At 44.3% G+C, this 14,798-nt stretch overlaps 1 long non-coding RNA gene across 1 annotated transcript in view; it reads left to right on the top strand.

Annotated features, from left to right (window-relative positions):
- LOC111750080 (uncharacterized) overlaps nucleotides 1-8,359 on the top strand; it is a 33,577-nt gene extending 25,218 nt beyond the window's left edge. The window contains exons 2-3 of the long non-coding RNA XR_002785213.2: nucleotides 7,544-7,607; nucleotides 8,173-8,359. This is a non-coding gene — a long non-coding RNA (uncharacterized LOC111750080). The remainder of the gene's footprint in view (nucleotides 1-7,543; nucleotides 7,608-8,172) is intronic.
- Nucleotides 8,360-14,798: the final 6,439 nt, after the last annotated feature.

Genomic DNA, 14,798 nt, shown 5'->3' with positions numbered 1-14,798 from the left:
CAACCACTTTGGAAATGGATTTGGCGCTTTCTTAAAAAGCTAGAAATAGAACTACCATACGATCCAGCAATCCCACTCCTTGGAATATATCCTAGAGAAATACGAGCCTTTATGTGAACAGATATATGCACACCCATGTTCATTGCAGCACTGTTTACAGTAGCAAAAAGATAGAAGCAACCAAGGTGCCCATCAACAGATGAATAGATAAATAAACTATAGTATATTCACACGATGGAATACTGTGCATCGATAAAGTACAATGATGAATCTGTGAAACATTTTATAACATGGAGGAATCTGGAAGGCATTATGCTGAGTGAAATTAGTCAGCTGCAAAAGGACAAATATTGAATAAGACCACTATTATAAGAACTCGAGAAATAGTTTAAACAGAGAAGAAAATATTCTTTGATGGTTACAAGAGGGCGGAGGGAGGGAAGGTGGGAGAAGGGTATCCACTAATTAGATAGTAGATAAGAACTAGTTTAGGTGATGAGAAAGACAACACACAATTCAGGCAAGGTCAGCACAACTGGACTAAACGAAAAGCAAAGAAGTTTCCGGAATAAACTGAATGCTTCGAAGGCCAGTGTAGCAGGGGCGGGAATTTGGGGACCATGGTTTCAGGGGACATCTAAGTCAATTGGCATAATAAAATCTATTAAGAAAACATTCTGCATCCCACCTTGGAGAGAGGCATCTGGGGTCTTAAACGCTAGCAAGCAGCCACGTAAATTGCATCAATTGGTCTCAAGTCACCTGGATCAAAGGAGAAGGAAGAACACCAAGGATACAAGGTAATTATGAGCCCAAGAGACAGAAAGGGCCACATAAACCAGAGACTACATCAGCCTGAGACCAGAAGAGCTAGATGGTGCCTGGCTAAAAGCGGTGACTGCCCTGACAGGGAACGCAACAGAGAACCCCTGAGGAAGCAGGAGAGCAGTGGGATGCAGACCCTAAATTCTCATAAGACTGGACTTAATAGTCTGACTGAGACTAGAAGGACCCTGGTGGTCAGGGCCCCCAGACCTTCTGTAGGCCCAGGACAGAAGCCAACTCTTCAGACAGGGATTGGACTGGACAATGGGTTGGAGAGTGATGCTGGTGAGGAGTGAGCTTCTTGGATCAGGTAGACACTTTAGACTATGTTGGCATCTCCTCCATGGAGGGGGGATCAGAGAGTAGAGGGGGTTAGAAGCTGGCAAAATGGACACAAAAAGAGAGTGGAGGGAGCGGGTTGTCTCATTAGGGAGAGGGCAATTGGGAGAATGTAGCAAGGTGTGTGTAAGTTTTTGTGTGGCAGACTGATTTGATTTGTAAACTTTCACTTAAAGCACAATAAAAATTAAGGAAAAAAAAAAAGAGAGAGAGAGATCGAAAGGGCCACATAAGCCAGAGACTCCATCAGCTTGAGACCAGAAAAGCTAAATGGTGCCTGGCCACCACTGATGAATGCCTTGACAGGGAACACAACAGAGTACTCCTGATGGAACAGGAAGAAAGTGGGATGCAGACCTCAAATTACTGTAAAAAGACCAGACTTAATGGTCTGATTGAGACTGGAGGGGCCCTAGAGGTGATGGCTCCTGGACTCTCTGTTAGCCCAAAACTAAAACCATTCCCAAAGCCAGCTCCTCAGAGAAAGATTAGACTAGGCTATAAGACATAAAATGATACTGGTGAGTAGTGTGCTTCTTAGCTCAAGTAGATATATGAGACTATGTGGGCAGCTCCTGTCTGGAGGCGAGATGAGAAGGCAGAGGGGGACAGAAGCTGGTTGAATGGACACAGGAAATACAGGGTGGAGAGGAGGAGTGTGCTGTCTCATTAGGGGGAGAGCAACTAGGGTCACGTAACAATGTGTGTATAAGTTTTTGTATGAGAAACTGACTTGAATTATAAACTTTCACTTAAACCACAATAAAAATAAAATAAAATAAATCTTGATCCAGGGCCCACTGAGATGAGAATCATACCATCTGGAAACTCCGAGAAATGCAGCCACATGAGAGGAGTAAGTTGGCATTTCAGTGGGCACTAGTTCATGAACTATTCTTTCCTGATAGCAACTTCAGGTCTGCAAGAAAGGAAGAAGTGAAGTCCATTTGTTCAGCAAATACTTACTGAGTGCCTACTAGGTGCCAGGCATTGTTCCAGAACTTGGGACACAGCAGTACACAAAACCAGTCAGGTCCCTGTTCCTAGAATGTTTATGTTCTGGTGGAAAATAAATAAGAAAATATTTGATAGTAGTAAGTGCTACTCAGCCCAGTCCAGTTGCTGTCGTGTAAATTCGGACCGATTAGTGACCCCACGTATTTCAGAGTAGAATTCCTAATGACTGATTTTTTTGGAAGTAGATCACCAGGTCTTTCTTTGGAGGTACCTCCAGGTATACCTGAACCTCCAACCTTTTGATTAGCAGCCACGTATTAACTGTTTGCTTTACCCAGCAACTTCAATAAGTGCTATACGGAGGGTTAAAATTTGGTAAAAAGTGGCTACTGTGGATTGATTAGCTAGTGAAAGCCTCTCTGAGGGGGTGCCAGCTACACTGAGATGTAAATAACCTGAGGAAACCAGCTATCAAAGTTCAGGGGAAGAGCATGCCAGGTAGAGGGAACAGCCAGTGCAAAGTCCCCAAGTCAAGAGCAAGCTGGGTGCATCTGCGGAAGGGAGAGGCCAGTCTGCCTGAAGCCCAGTGGACAAGGGGCAGGCAGGTTCTGGCAAAGGCTAGAGTGGAAGGTATGGCCACATCCCACAGGGCTCTGCGGGCCAGGAAAGAGAGTCTGGATTGTATTCTGTCCAACGGGAACCTATTGGAGGTTTTAAACTGGGGGTGCTGTAATCTCATGTATGCTTTTAAAAACAATCACTCTGGCTGCTAGGAAAACAGATGATAGTGGGACAAGAGAGTAAATAGGGAGACCAACTGAAGCCTCTAGAGGTGGCTAGGGCCAGAGATCCCAAGGTTTGGACCGAAGTGTTATTGCTGTGAGTTGCCATCGAGCCAATTCTGACTCGTGCCAATACTATGTGTGCAGAATCTAACTGCTCCATAGGGTTTTCAATGCTATGATCTTCCTGAAACAGACCACCAGGTCTGTCTAGTGCTTCTCAAACTTCAGTGGGCATCAGAATCCCCTAGAGACTTGTTAAAATACAGGTCGCTAGGCTCTATCCCCAGAGTTTCTCAGTCCTTTGATGTAGGGTCGATCCCAAGGTTTTACTTTTTTATCAAGCTCCCAGGTGATGCTAATGGTTCTGGCCTGCAAACCACACTTTGAGTAGCATTGGACCAGACAGGAGATGGAAGAAGTGGACAGATTTCCATATATTTCGAGGTAGAGTCAACAGGTTTTACTGATGGATTGCACGCAGGGAACAAGGGAAAGGGAAGAATCAGAATGATTTGGATTTTTGGTTAAGCAACTGAGGGAATCATCACTGACATATTTTGAGAGTGGAAAACCGAAGGAAATGGAGTTTGAGGGGGAGAAAATCGAGAGTTCTGATTTGGACATGTAAAGTCTGAGATTTCCATAGGACATCCAAGTAGAAATGCCAGCTGTCTGTGGGGGGTTCTGGCGCTAGAGAAGGAGGTCAGAACTGGGAGATGTCAGCATAGGGATAAATTTTAAAATGATGGGACTGGGTGAGATGGTCTGGGGAGAAAGAGCTGTTGAGGAAGATAAGCAGTCTGGGATGGAGCTCTAGGCACTATAATATCCAGAAGTCAGGAGAAGGTGGCGGAACAACAAGGAGACTCCAATGTCACCAGTGCTAGGATGAGAAAGCCTTTCAAAAAGGAGAGAATGAATGCAATGTCTTAAAAAGTCCAGACTTACTGTACTAGTTGAGTCTTGAGGGCTCCCTGAAACTATTGCCCTGAGATACTTTTCAAACCTTGAAATGAAACTATCCCCCAAGGTCACCTTTTAGTGAAATAACAGATGGGCATACAAAATAAAGGATATTAACTGTGCATATAGTACTCCAGTAAAAAAACTATCAATGTGAGACCGAAGAGGTCAACAATCACTCTAAAGCAAAGATGAGAAAATAAATAGGCAAGGAATGAGATTACTGCAAACAGAACAACCAGAATACAATTAAAGAGGATGTTGACACATTGTGGAAAATGTAACTAATGTCACTGAACTATTTATGTAGAAATTGTCAAATGGGAACCTAATTTGCTGTGTAAAAATTCACCAAAAACACAATAAAATATTATTTTAAAAAAAGGAGGAGGTATTGTCAGCAATGCAGCAAATGAAATAAGAAAGATTTAGGAGAGCATCCTTCCAGAAAGGAAAAAGGGAGCCTGTAAAAGTGACTGAGGAACTTTGTGAGAATCCATAACGCTTTGTAACCTCAGCTGGACTCTTCAGTCATTGTGCTTAGCCATCAGTTCAAAACAGAAGGGCCCTGTGTTTTTCTTTGGGGAAGTGAAGAAGGTGGAAGCCTCAGATATTGACATCTCACTGCCGAGCCAGTCTTAAGTCCTGAAGTGGTGGCAGCATTTGAGAAGAGACAGAAACAGATTGTGTTTTGGGGCTTGGGCTTGGAAAAGGAGAAAATAGATAGGGAGCTATGAATGACCCTGGATGGCTTCTTAGACAGAAGGCCTGTATAGTTCTGGAAACTTCTTCATTTTTGCTGCAAAGAAACAAGCATCCCTATTCCTATCCAAGAGCAATTCCTCATGCAATGTTTGTGGGCCTGGGCTGCCTGCTGAAGCAGAGTCCTGGCTCCACCAGCCGTCTCCTCCCTCCTCTGTATTTTTGATAGCTTCCTCCAGCCTGGCTCCTTCCCCTCAGACTACAATAATGCCATTCCAACTTAAAATAAAACTCGGTTCCTCCACCCTTCCTCCTCTGCAGCTACTGATTTCATTGCTTTTACCCCAAACTTCCTACAATGATGCTTGTGCTTCCTCACTTTCTTGTCTGCACCCACTAAAATTTGGCTTCTGTCCCTGCCATGGTCTCCAGAGCCATGACCACCCTCTAATGACGGAGCACAAGGCCTGCTACTCTTGTCCTCACCTCAGGCCATCTCTCTGTTGCATTTCACACGATGGTCACCCCTTCCTTCTGGAAACCCTTGCTTCCTTCACTCACGGCCTTCACCACCTCCCTTATGACTTCTACCCCATCCAAATGCCCTCCACTCCTCCGGTGTACCCAGGGCACATGATCCTCTGAGTTCCAGAGCTGGCCTTCTTGTCTCCCCCTTTGCTCTCCCTGGAAGATCTCATCCATACCCTTCCATGATTACCTGGTTATGAACTGATGATTTCCAAATTGCGCTGGCATTTTCAGCTGCCTCTGTGACCATTTCCATATTCTGTAGGCATGTCAGAAGTATCAAAAATCAAGCCCAGATCCATAGTTTGCACTTAAATAATGTGTATTAAATATATGTCTGTTGAATGAACTGTTTGCTTCTTGACCATTCCTGCCTCCTGCCTCGAACAATAAACAAAACACAAACACCTTGTCTGCCTCTGTTGGGTTAATGGGATCGATCACCTCACACTTTCCTTTCTCATTATAGTCTTGTTGATTCTATCTTCAAAATGTTTTTTGAACCTTTTCTCTTTTTCCTTCCCACTCTCCTGTTATGATCCCCTTTCCTTGAGGCTAACAAAATAGCCTAGTCCAGTGGTTCTCAAAGCTGGCTATGCGTCAGAATTACCTGGAAGGTTTTAAAACTACCGCAGGCTAATTAAATCAGAATCTCTGGGAGCAGGCTGGAATGCTGGTATTTTTAAAAGGCTCTGTGGACAATTATAACGTGCAGCCAGATTTGAGAACTACAGATGGTTTCCTTCTCTAGTATCCAGTATTTTCCCTTTAAAAAAAATCAAATTTGAATTTAACATTCTATTGCTTTAAAAATTCAGATGACCCCCTTTATCTTACAACAGAGTTCTTAACTTAGGATCCAGTTTCAGGGTATCTGTGAAGCCCATTAAATTATACACAAAACTCTGTATATAGGGAGAGATTTCATCCATTCAAAATAGGTAAAGAAATATTATCCAGATGATAGTTAATAGTTATTCAACACTTCCTGGGTGCCAGGCACTGTGTTAAGCACTTATATTTGAGTGCTTATTAGCTTTCAAAACTAACCTGTGAGTATGAGTATCACTCCCATTTTAGATGACAAGCCTCCAAAGCAGTAACCCTTAAAGGCTAGACTCACACCCAATTAGATCTACTCTTTCCTACCTTCCTGGTTGGCAACCAAAAAACCTGCTGCTTTTGTCAAGTTGGTTCCGACTCGTAGTGACCCTACAGGACAGAGTGGAACTGCCCCATAGGGTTTCCAAGGAGTGTCCGGTAGATTCGAACTGCCAACCTTTTGGTTAGCAGCTGAGCTCTTAAGGACTGAGCCACCAGGGCTCTATAAATCCAAGTCCTTTAGCACAGCCAACAAGGCTCTCGACATCTGCCTGATGGAAACCACCTCCCCTCCCCCACCCATGCTCTAGTCATCCACAACTTCTCACCAAATCCTGTAGTCCATGCCTCTGTCCCCCCTATATATGCTGTTACTTCTCCATGGAATGTCCTCCTTTCACTTCCCAGCCGCACTTCAGGGCTCAGCACAAATGTCCTCTACCACTCTTGGAATGCTTCTATCCCTTCCCCCACATTCCTAGGTGGTATCAGTATGGCACTCTGAGCATCTTATTATAGATAGCAGAGTTCATGACTTCCCTAATAGACAGAGCTAGTTGAGGGAAGGACCTGTGTCCTGTTCCTCTGTGGCTCCCCAATGTCTTTTAGTGTGCTGGCCCATAGGAAGGTCTCAATTAACATTTATTGAAAATAATGTCATTTAAATGTGCTTTCTACTTAAGGAGTACCCAGGTTCTAAACTATGGGGTAGCCCTTTGTCTTATACTAATGACGTTCAGGACGTTCTTCTGTTGCCAAGATGTCCCTGCCAACCTCATAGGGTTATTGTTAAGATAAGATGAAATAATTATTTTAAAGCACTTTGCATTGTTGAGCACACATGAAAAAGAAGGCCTGATTATTAACTTAATTAAGTCTCTGCTCATGTCCAGTGGCTAACGGGCCATTATGAATTTCAGGAAACTCCAATTTAACAGCTACCAGCTACATGCCTTAGAAAACGTCTGTCATCGGATCGGCATCCCCTGCTCTGAAACAAACAATTCCCTCATTGCTGTGGCATTCTGCACAGCTGAGAGAGCCACCCCAGGAATGCTCTCGTGCGTTCATACTTAAAACTGGCTTTGTAAAAATCATCTCAAGTGTCTTGGTGCTCAATTGCTTTTACACAGTGATGAGACAAGTGGCCACAGCGGTGCAGTTGTAGATACATGGGTCACTGGGAAGCTTCCCAATTCTGATAATATCCTACTAAGCAAACCCTAAAATACAGCACATGGGAATGAATGAGATAAAATTTGTCTTTTAGTGAAAATCATCAAGTTGTGGTAAATTTATAATGTTTGAAATATCCTAATTTTAAATGTTCTCATATCTTTTAGGTCTTCTCAGTTGAACTGTTGCCCCACTGTTACCACAGCTTGCTCTACTTGCCAGTGAAAGATGGTGAGTTATTTCCAAGCCCAGGGCTACCGTGTGGTGGCAGAGAAAATCGTTAAACTGATGATGGTGACTTCTACCAAACATCATAAAGTGTGAGGCAGTTAGCAGCTCACCAGAAGACAGACAGAGACGAAGGGAGGGAGGAGGAAGGAAAAAAGAGAAAAAAGCAAAAAAGTGAAAGTCTACAAAAAGAAGATGACAAGAAACTTCCTGATTCTCCACCAGTGGGTAACTGTGTCTAAAAATTCTTCCACTAGAAGTTATAAATTATATTGGTGTGTAGGCATATGCATGTAGGCAAAGTAGAATATCAAAAAGAAAGTCTCAAACTTTGAGGAAGGTTTGGGAAGGCCCTACCAACACCTGCCTTCATTCAATTCTTAGACAATAGTATAATGAATGCGATGATTATGAGTTCTGGCTCTGAAGTCAAACCGGGTTTGGATCCCAGTAGCCATTTGACCACATTTTGGCCAATGGAATCTAAGCACAACTTCTAGGTCATGCCTTCAAAGGGGTGGGCTGTGCCCTCCATTTCCTGTTTCCCTCCACTCTGTTTGCCACATAGGGTATCCCCTAGAGAAAGCAGAGCAACAAGAAAGAAGACTCCTGGACCCCCAACAATGTGGACCTGCCTTATCAGTCCTGGACTGCATGTTTGAGAGAGAATTAAATTTCTGTCTTGTCCGAGTCATTGTTACTTTGGTCAATATCCTAATAGAGAAACTGATTAAAAGCAAATTTCTGAACCTCTATGGGCCTTAGTACTCTCATCTATAAAATGTGAATGATGATGACAATAATAATAATAAATAATACCTTCCTCACAGGGATTAAAAAAAAACAGTAAACCAAACCCATCGGTTCTGACTCGTAGCGACTGTATAGCACATAAAATGATTAGAAGGGTTTCTGGTTCATGGTGAGTACTCATAAATGCTAGCTATTATCATTACTTAAGTAAATTCATTGACTATCAATGCGTGCATCACACAGTAGCAGCCTCTGGTAGTTCTAAGTTCATCCCCTATACAGCCATCCACTTCTCACCAGCATTTCAATTTCCTTGTTTGATTACTGAACACTATTGTAATTATATTTGGTGAGTACAGAGTTGCATTCCCTGAGTATTGTATGGTATATATTTTTAAACAACTATCCTGCATAAAGTCCAGAATTAGTTAAGAAAATCTAGGAGAAGCTTAAAGTTAATCATGGAGGGTAGAATAGATTTGAGAGAATTCAGTGATTTGCAGCTTTGAAACTCCATTAAAATCGGGATTTATATTTACAATAGGAAGCTGAGAAGACACACAGATGAACTCAACCTGTCTAGAACTGATTTCAGCTCTCAGCTCTTCCCCACACTCAGTACTCCTTTATTATCACATCCATTTCACCTACCAAAAAGAACTCAGCCCCAACCATGTGAAAGCAAAGCCTATCTGTGTCCTCGAAAGCAAGCATCACTGAGGCAAGGGCAAGGAGAGGGCCTAGTGTTACGGTCACATGTGACTGCTCCATACCCAAGAGGGCCTTCATTCTTAGTCAGGAACTCCTCAGCTCAGTCAGCCATTTTCCCTGAGTCCATCCATGGGGTCAGGTAGCTGAAGTGGTTCAGAGCCTCGCCTGGACTGCCTGGTGCTGGCTAACATGCATGCCTCAGTTACTACGGGGATGGATGGAGCATTGGCCATTGTGGGGCCTCCTGAGGAGATAGGGCTGTGTCTCCACTGTGTAGGCTTTCTATTTAGGGCCCTGTTATGGAATGAATTGTGTTCCCCAAAGTATGTGTTGGAATCCTAACCCCATAACCAAAAGTTTAAATCTCTGCTCTGAAATGAGATTCCTCCAATATTAAAATACTTCAATCATATGGTAAAATCTAAATTCCTTCTGTGTCCTTCCAGGATCTTGCCATTCTCCCACTCACCTTTGTGGCTGCATGTCGTTCTCTGAACATCCCTGCATGCTTTATGGCTTTGCATATTCTGTTCCTTCTACCTGAAGTCCCTTTTTGAGTTTTGTTACCCTGGAAAATTCCATTTTTCCTTCTGGACTTGGCTAAAATGCCAACTAATTTCTGGGGCCCTTCATAACCCCTCTTCTTGGCCCTCAGCCCTGACTCCAGCCACCCCCGTAACACTGAACACATGTCTATTAACACTTACTTTACTTTTTTTTCCTTTATAGTTGCCTTCTAGTCAAATCTGACTCACAGAGGCCCCATGTGTGTCAGAGTAGAACTGTGCTCCATAGGGTTTTCAGGGACCGATTTTCTGGAAGTAGAGCGCCAGGCCTGGGTGGACTCAAACTGCCAACCTGGAGGTTAGCAGCTGAGTGCCTTAACCATTCGCACCGCCCAGAGACTCCTTATTTTACTTTATCAGCATTATTTCTATGATTTACTAGACTTTGAGCCTCATGAGAACGAGAGGTATGTCTTATTCATCTTTGTATGTCCAGTCTATGGAAGAAACTCAGGTTATAAGTGAGCAGTTTACTCTGAATTAAATTTTCATACTCAGTCACACAGAACAATTGCTAACGTACCTCAAGGTTAAGCTTGCCTTCCAGAGTTCTATAAACTTGGCTCTGTCCCTCTCTAAATAATGATGATGTTTAAACACCACAATTAGCTCTTTCCCTGTCTAAACAATGATTGCAGTTTAAACGCTAGCCAGATAGCCTTGGCTCACTTTTTTTATGCTTAAGAACTTGAAGCAGATGTGGCCTTCTACCAAGGAGCACAAGAGCGAGTTTATGTGCTATGTAAACGTGAAAGCTTTGAAAGTCAGGACATGTCACATTCCTTAGTAACTCAACACAGTGATGCTGTAGCAACAGGTAGGGTCCAAAAAGAACTTAATGTGGACAGAGTCACTTTGGGAGCTCCAGGGAAGGAGTGGGGGTGATGGTGTTTTTAGTTCCAGCTTAGAGAGCTAAGGGAGGTTTTCACATGGCATTCCTCTCTGTAGGGTAGTTTTGGTGAATGCTAATGAAATTATAAACTACTGAAAGACTAGCCCCATAAAAAATTTTGCATAGCTTTTTAAACATCACCCAAAAGAAAGTAGTCATGTTATAAATACTAGCCTTCAGAGACGTGGTGTCAGCCTTTCAAATGCTAAAATGAAACCTGTGCTGCCAGCTGAGCAACCTGCTTCCTTCCTGTCAGCACCTCAGAAATGGGTCAAGCAACCAGCAGCAACAGGTGGCAAGAACAAGAGCCCAGCAGGGTCTGCTGTCAAAGGGGAAGGAGGGACAGAGCTGGAGCCTTGTTTCTTTACCTCTCTCATCTCCCCTCCTGTTTTCCCTGCATCTCCTCCATGAATGTTGACTGAGGAAGCCTGTTCTGGTTCTTTCTTCCAGTGTTCAATTGGAAACATCAGTTACTGAGTTGACAATCTTGCAAGACTCTGCCCCCACCCTCTCCTCCCAACCCTGTTCCCAAATCAGGATTCTGGCGGTTGTTTCAGGCCAGGTTGTCCTTTCACTTTGCATGTAGGTCTTCATCCAGAGGATGACAATGGAGCTGGTAACAAGATCTCCAAAAGTTCCCATCTCTCCAAAATAGAGCCATGTTTAAGGACATGGGCTCAGGTGACAGCTGTAGCATCATGTCTGAGCTCACTCAGTCTTTGAATCCAGCCACCTGGGTTTGAATCCTGGATCCTCATTCATTAGCCCTATGATCTTGGGAATCATGTCACCTCTCTGCACCTCATTTTAATAATAATAATAAGGATAATAATAGGACCTACATCAGAGGGTGGAGGTGAGGATTAAATGAGTCCTGGTATGTGCTTGGAGCAGAGTTGGCACACCCTAAGGGCTTAATAAGCACTAGCTATTATTATCCTGGGAGCCCTAGTGGCACAGTAGTTAAGAGTTTGGCTGCTAACCAAAAGGTTCACGGTTCGAATCCACCAACTGCTCCTTGGAAACCCTATGGGGCAGTTCTACTCTGTCTTGCAGGGTCACCTTGAGTCATAATCAACTCAACGACAACGGGGCTATTATTATCCTAGGGAGCCCTGGTGGTCCAATGGTTAAGCACTCAGCTGCTAACCACAAGGTCTGCATTTGAATCCACCAGTCATTCTGAAGGAGAAAGATGTGGCAGTCTGCTTCCATAAAGATTATAGCCTTGGAAACCCTATGAGGCAGTTCTACTCGGCATCAACTTAAAGTAATGGGTTAGTGGGTTATTATTATCCTAGCTCACTCCATGTTGGAGTTGGTGCATTCATGTGAGTGACCTCAAACATGGCCTCTCCTAAGGTGCTCTACTCTGCACCTTTCTGGGTAGCTGACTGAAAGTTCTACATACAGGAAATGATGCCACCCAAGGGGCCCAGCTCTCATATTTGATCATATTAGAAACTGAGTCATGATGCCCAGATACAAAGCAAGAAGGTGTCCTAGAGGAGGGTGAGCCATCTTACGGAGGGCATCGACAGCACCATATGCTTTTTTCCTTGTGTACCTAAAATAGCAACCTGCTCACCTGGGGACTTAGTATCACTTCAGTGCTGCAGCAAAGAGCCAACAACCCAACAAGAGCTTGGCCTGGCATGCCCAAGAAGAAATGAAATTAGCACACTGACTCAGGCTGGAATCACCATGGCAGAGCAGCTAAGAAGGTGGGCACTGAAGTCAGGTGGCCTAGATTCCTACCCTAGCACTGCTACTCATCAGTAGCTTCACCTTTCTAGGCCTCAGTTTATCATCTGCAAAATGGGGATGATAGTACTGCCCACCACTTCATGCTGTTGAAGGGATAAAAGGAGTTAATATGTGCATAGCACTTAGAATAGTGCTTGGCACACAGTTGTTGTTAGGTGCTACTGAGTTGATTCTGACTCATAACAACCCCATGTGACAGAGTAGAACTGCCCTACAGGGTTGTTGTTTTTTTTGGCTCTAATGTTTATGGAAGCACATCTCCAGGTTTTTCTCCCTCAGACCTGCTGGGTGGGTTTAACCATCCAGTTAGCAGCCAAACACTTAACTGTTGCACCACCAGGGTTCCTTTGGCACATAGTAACAACTCAAAATGCAACCATGATCTTCTTTTAAAAAAATGTATGTGATCCTCTGGATGCATCAGCCACTAAACACACAGCAGTGGAAGAGAAATATAACTATCAGGGAGAGACAGACAGAGGGGTGACCCCAGATCCAGCAAGCTGCAGTGTCGCTGAGAGAGAAGATAGCTTGGTGCTGGGCAGGCCTCAGTGCTGGTGCTTAATGGGTGTGGTTGCCCTCCCTATCACACAAACACACCGGCAGTGGGGACAGGAAGCCTAGGTGAAGAAGGATAAGAAGGCCTCACTGGGGCTATTTTAGGGCTAGGATTCGGTAGGCACCCAGAGGAGGGGCATGCATTCCACTCAAAATGTCTTAGAAGAAGACCAGTTTAATATTTGCATATTACTTAACCAACATCAGCTTCATTCTTTTTTTCCACCAACCTTTAGCCTGGAGATTGTAATATTAAAATAAATTCTGAAATAAACCCATCCACGGCTGTCTACATCTCTGCAATTTCTCAATTGGATTAGTGTCAGGCAGTGGCCAAGGGTGCTGCCCTTCCATGCTTCTCTAAACAGGCACGTAGGGCAAGCCTTTTGTTACCCCGCTCTGCCTCCCACCAACACCTCCACTCTGCCCATGGGCTTGCGGTGGTGAATTGTCAGTGTTCCTTTTGGTTTAGCATTTTTGGCAATGGCTCCCTTCCTGGCTCAACTGGCATTTCCTGGCACCCACTCTTGTGAAATTCATTGGCTTGAAGCTGCAGTACAGCCAGCTGATTAAAAGCACAGGGCTTCAGGATCAGACAAGAGTTCAAAACCAGGGCTTCGAACCCCTGCTGAGAATTTGCATTTCTAGCAAGTTCCCAGGGAATGTTAATGATGCTGGTTAGAAGCCAATTCTGAGAACCAGAGGTAGAGCAGTCCAAGCCCAGGCCCAAGCCCATTGCCACTGAGTCAATTCTGACTCATAGTGACCCTGTAGGACAGATTAGAACTGCCCCATATGGTTTCCAAGGAATAGCTGGTGAATTTGAACTGCCGACCTTTTGGTTAGCAGCTGTAGCCCTTAACCACTACGCCACCAGGCTTTGCAGTAGAGCAGGAGTTCTCAAAAATGTATTATACATAAGAATCACCTCAGGATCTTGTTAAAAATGTAGATTCTGCTTCATTATATTTGGGGTGGAAAGGCAAATTCTCAGCAGGGGGTAAAATTGGAACAAAGTGATTCAGCATTTACTGGCTGTGGGAGTTTAGGTAAATTCCTCCATTCTCAGAGCCTTAGCTTCTCCATCGTCAAAATGGGAATCACCTGTTGTGACAATTACATGCAATAAAGGTAAGTGCTTAGCACACTTGGCAGAGTGAGCGCTCATTGAAGCGGGGGCTGTTATTAGCAGACCCAGGATATCACGTCTGGGCCCTGTAGCTGCTCTTTTGAATCCCCACCCCTGCTCCCTTCCTCCACCTGGAGTTTCCCACCCAGCCACTGGGTTTCAGGAATAGGATAATTACTAACCAAAAACCAAACCAAACCTACTGCCATCTAGTTGATTCCAGCTCTTAGTGACCCAACAGAGTTTCCAAGGCTGTAAACCTTTACAGAAGTAGGCTGCCACATCTTTCTCCAGAGGGGCAGCTGTAGGTTTCATCCACCACCGACCTTTCCGTTAGCAGCTAAGTGCTTAACCACTGCACCACCAGGGCTCCTTGGATAATTACTAATGTGTTGAAATCTGGGTGGGGCACAGGTATATTTAAAATCACAAGCCACCATGTGACACACTACTTCAGTCATGTAGGTTGTTAGGCTCCATTTGGTCCAGGAAACTAGTTTTTGTTGTTTGAGGGGGTAATTTGAAGTGGGAGTGGGGGTGGGAGGATCAACAAGGAGAGGGGACACGGTGGCAGGGGACCAGATGCTGGGCTCTGCTGTTGGCATGGGGGAGCATACTGATCTGGGAAAGAGCTCTAATGCAACTCACACGAAGGGGGAAGTCAGGCTGTCTCCATTCTCCTTGTTCCAAGGGCAGTACTTGCAAGGGCTGAAGACAATTGAGCCTGAAGCAGAAGGCGCTAGGATTTGTTCCTGGCACCAGGGGAACAAGACTCTAAACTGACTATTATACCCACTCTTGAAAAAAAAAAAAAAAAC

The sequence above is a fragment of the Loxodonta africana genome, chromosome 14 (genome assembly GCF_030014295.1).
Source record: "Loxodonta africana isolate mLoxAfr1 chromosome 14, mLoxAfr1.hap2, whole genome shotgun sequence".
Taxonomy (NCBI): domain Eukaryota; kingdom Metazoa; phylum Chordata; class Mammalia; order Proboscidea; family Elephantidae; genus Loxodonta; species Loxodonta africana.
This window is presented reverse-complemented; position numbering and strand designations above follow the sequence as displayed.